The following is a 5153-nucleotide window of genomic DNA, read 5'->3' as shown; positions in this document are numbered from 1 at the left end:
CTTTTACCGTTTGGCCTCTCGGTTGAACATAATAGTGGCGCGAGCAGCTCCACTTGGTTTTTTAAAAATACTCAGCCATGAACTTTTGGTGAACTCAGGTGAATCCCTTCCTTCAGTAGTAAACCTTGGTAGTTTCAGCCGTTTACACATTGTCTCACTAAAAGGTTGATAATATATTTGTCCTTTTACATAGTGATAAAATATACGCGATAAAAATGTGAATATTCATAGATTCAGGACTAACAAAGTAGCTAACAGAAACTCAGACTAACAAAAGGTGCAAATACATACTCAGTTGGTTCCATTGTGTTGATTACATTATAATGTTTACATTGTAATGATTATATCATGGATATTTGGCATACTTTTTATAAAATCGTAATTCTTATATTCTGCGTTATATAGTACTAAATAATATTCCATAGATGGATGGACTTTATTAATCCCCGTGGGGAAATTGTGTTTTTTATGTCTCCCTCAACTTACTCTTTGTGGAGTAAGTTGTCCGCGAAGTGCAGCTACCTGTTGGGGCGCCCAGGGAGCTGGGGGTTAAGGGCCTTGCTCAAGGACCCACAGACGTGCTGAGGCTGGGTTAGTTTCAACTGGTGACCTCATTACAGGCACAAGGACTGACCCCTGCCCCCCAACTGTGTATGAGTAGCATTTATGCTGTTTCTTGAGTGTGAGCTAGTACATAAACCAGCTAGTGCTCACCATTGCAAAAATACTCTAGCTTTCTGTCATACACATTTTTTTATTTTCTTACATTGTCCGTTTTTGTTCATAGTCTGTAATATTCTGAATAACGACAATGTAGAGGAAAAACAGATTAAATTCTCCTTGTTTGTAATTTCCCCATGTAATCCACTGCCTTGTGGTAAGAGGTGCAAAAGTCAGACGCGTTGAATGATGAGGATACGATATTGAGTTTAGTTCTTGAGAGGATTTATTCATATGATATTTTAACACACAGTACTTTGAACTGGTTTGTTTGGCGCAAAAGGGCCGATATGCAGACACCATCACACATGGCAAATACGGTCAATGACTGTTTCACTTTGCACCTTCAGCCCTGAGCCGCGTAATCTCAGCACCTTTAATAACAACCATTGCTGCCTCCTACAGGTGGGAATACACTTAGACAATAGTAAATATCACTAAGGCAGGCAAGTACCTCTCGTTTCAAGTGTTGCAATACTATATAACATTATATTATAAACAATAAATACGAATAAATAAAAACATTAAACAAATAAACATAATCAATAATATTCATGAATAATTATGCTTAATATACAAATAAAAGAATAGCTCCTGCAGATGATTTCAGATAACTACTGGAACAATGAGTTCTGGAGGGGAGCAAGCTCTGTTACATGCTATAGAAATGTTGATCTGATTCCTTTCATTATCAGATTGTTACCACTGTTAAAAACCACAGATATTGTATTCTGATTGTATGCATTTCCTTATTAGGGCATGTCAGTTACTTCTGTTAAAAAATCCGTTTATTCTGACGTCGTAAATTTCCTGATCAGAGTTTACCCTCTTTAAAGTGATGGAGGTCCACTTGTGCCAAAGATACATCGATATGCATATGAGATTTCGTTTGTGCCAAAAATATGTAAATAGCACACAGTCCATGTCGACTGAGCATGTGACAAAGAATTTTTCTGTGACAATTCTATTTTGTCAATGAGTTTGTCTGTGGAGCCCCTGAAGGGACCTAATGGTGTCCGCTAATTAGATACCCAGAAATAAACTGTGTGGCTCCTGCCCAAGCATTGCTGCCCAAACAGCAGCTTCCTCCTTATGCCACCGAGGGAGGAGTAGCCAGTGGTTCCCCTGCCCCTTCCCCTCTCCCCCCTGCAGACGAGGATCATAACCATTCAGCACCCGACTCTACCTCCTTCTCGGTGAAGAAGTGCCGTGGCGAAACACTCAGGCAGCAGGACGAGGTAGCAGAAATTCTTGCCCCTATGTTGGTATGTCCAAATCCTCAAGGGGGAGATAAGGTTTGCTCATCTGACACTGTAGATGAAGGAGTTGAACATAAGAACATAAGAACTATACAAACGAGACGAGGCCATTCGGCCCATCAAGCTCGCTTGGGGAGAACTAAACTAATAGCTCAGAGTCGTTAAAATCTTATCTAGCTCTGATTTAAAGGAACCCAAGGATTCAGCTTGCACTACATTATCAGGAAGACTATTCCATACTCTACACGCTGCGTAAAGAAGTGCTTCCTTAAATCCAGCTTGAAATGTTCTCCCGCTAATTTCCACCTATGGCCACGAGTTCGTGTATTTAAACTAATGCTGAAGTAACTATTTGGTTGAACAGCATCCAAACCTGTTAGAATCTTATATACCTGGATCATGTCCCCCCTCAATCTCCTTTGCTTGAGACTGAACAGATTTAGCTCAAGTAACCGTTCCTCGTATGACATTCCTCTAAGACCAGGAATCATTTTTGTGGCCCTACGCTGCACCTTTTCTAAGGCCACAATGTCCTTTTTAAGATATGGTGACCAAACCTGCACACAATATTCTAGGTGAGGTCTCACCAAGGAATTGTATAATCTTAGCATTACCTCCCTTGACTTAAACTCCACACACCTGGAGATATACCCCAACATCCTATTGGCCTTTTTTATTGCTTCCCCACACTGGCGAGAATGGGACATGGAAGCATCAACATACACACCAAGGTCTTTCTCATGATCAGCTACCTTTATTTCAGTGACACCCATGAAATACCTGTACTTTATATTTCTGCTCCCTAGATGGAGTACCTTATATTTATCGACGTTAAATTTCATCTGCCAGGTATCGGCCCAGTCACTAATTAAATCAAGATCCCGCTGTAGCTGCTGAGCCACTAATTCAGTATCTGCTACACCACCCACCTTGGTGTCATCTGCAAATTTCACCAGTTTACTGTATATATTGGTATCCATATCATTTATGTAAATTAGGAACAATAGTGGTCCTAAAATCGAACCCTGCGGTACCCCACTATGAACGCAAGCCCACTGTGAGTTGAAGGACATTGCCAGTGACCTGCTGGACCCCAGGCAGAACAGGCCTCACCATGCGACAGCCCTTCAGAGACTGGTCCTCCTGCGCATGGACTGGGGCATGATGCATCAGTTTAAACAGGAGCCTGGTAAATCCTGCGAGTGCTACACCAAGCGACTGATGGCAGCATTCTCCAACTACAGTGGGATGGACTCCACAACGGACCGAGAGTGTATGTGATGTAAAATACACTAAGATAGGTAAAAACTCTTTTGTGGACTAAGTAAAACAAACATTTTATGTTCTAGTTTTCTTAAAACTACTGAAACAAATAATTGGCTACACTGCAGTTCCGCTGTTTTGTTTGGCACCCCTGCATGTCGTGCATTGTGTGGAAAAAACCTGAAGGCTGAGGAATGTTACGTAACACAGCTAGAATGTAAAAACTCTCTCTGGTGTAATTCACTGCATAAAACCAATGGTGTTAAGTGTGATGTCTTCTTCATAACACTCCCTGATGTTTGTGTCCGTGACCATGAGATAGGGTGGGCTGCTTTTCTTCCTTCCTTTGACTAGTATTCCTCCTAAATTGTTCATCTGTATTTGCTGCATTGGTACTTGATGTGCGTGTGCCTTGTGTCACGATCGCCATTTAACGGGAGCGGCGGACGGGCAGGAAACAGGCAAGGCAGGCAGGATACGGGGATTTATTAGGAACACGGGGTGCAGGAAACATCTCACGCAGACGGACTTCAATGACGGACACTGAACTCTAGTAAGACATGAACTCAAATAGACAGGACTGATTGAAAATAATCGGACACAGCTGGGTACGATCAGGGAAGCACACGTGGATAATCAGGGGGCGTGGCACACACGGTGGTCAGACTGTCCGGGACCTCCTCGGGGACTAGGGCAGGAAAGTCTGGAGCTGGGTCAGGGACAGGAGTGGGGCCAGGAACAAGAGCCCCAGGGGGCACAGTCATTTGAGGCGGAGGGAGCGCCTCGGGCGTGGGCTCTGGGGCCGCAGGGGGCAGCGGAGGCGGCTGCTCAGGAGCTACGGGCAAAGCAGGCGGCGGCTGCTCGGGCTCTGGGGCCGCAGGGGGCAGCGGAGGCGGCTGCTCGGGCTGCGCAGGAGCTATGGGCGACGAAGGCAACTGCTCAGACGCTGTAGCAGGAACCCAGGACTTTATGCTCAGCCCACTGCTGTTAACTCCGATGACTCACAACTGAGCAGCAATGCACATTTCGAATTCCATCATCAACATCAGGCAGATGACAAGACTGTTGTGGGTCTCATCAATAAAAACGGTGACTCAGCATACAAAGAGGAAGTGTGATGACTATCGGACTGCTGCAGAGCCAACAACCTGTCTCTGAATGTTGACCAAAGAGATGGTTGTTGACGTTAGAAGAACACAAAACACAGAGTGACCACTCTCTGCTGCACATCGATGGCTCATCTGTGGAGATCGTAGAGAGTACCAGATTCCTTGTTGTCCATCTGGCGGAGAATCTCACCAGGTCCTTCAACATCAGCTCCATAGTAAGGAAAGCACAGCAGCACCTCTACTCTCCACGGAAGCTCAGAAAAGCCCATCTCCCATTCTCACACTCTATTGGGGAACTGTTGAAAGCACCCTGAGCAGCTGCATCACGGTCTGCTTTGAGAACTGTGTCGCCTCAGATCACAAGTCCCTACAACAGATAGTGATGACAGGTGAGAAAATCATTGGGAGTATCGTGTTAGAGAAATATGTACTTTTTTTATCATCATTTTGCTAGACGCTTAGAAACAACACCCTGCCGCAGCTTGATCTTAATTGAGCAATAACACGTCTCAAGAACTGTCGCTTGAATATTTCCACCCCATATATGGTGACAAACAATGTTCAATGTCAGTTGCATATCCTGTTTGTGTACCTCAATAAAAGACACTGCGAGGGGAGTTACTCTTTCGAAGTTGGCTGAGTTCGACTGAGAGGCTGACACCTCGAGGTCAGGACCGGGCTTCCCTTTGTAAGGAAAAGTGGTAAAAATGTCCCAAGGTTCTTGGTTGATCATTTGAATGCAGACAATGTTAGGAATTTATGATCATGGGGGAAGCCAGGGAGAGAATGGGGGTTCCAGTTG

This window comes from Brienomyrus brachyistius, unplaced genomic scaffold, assembly GCF_023856365.1.
Source record: "Brienomyrus brachyistius isolate T26 unplaced genomic scaffold, BBRACH_0.4 scaffold402, whole genome shotgun sequence".
In the NCBI taxonomy this organism is placed as follows: domain Eukaryota; kingdom Metazoa; phylum Chordata; class Actinopteri; order Osteoglossiformes; family Mormyridae; genus Brienomyrus; species Brienomyrus brachyistius.
The sequence above is the reverse complement of the archived record's forward strand: the minus strand, read 5'-3'. Positions refer to the sequence as shown.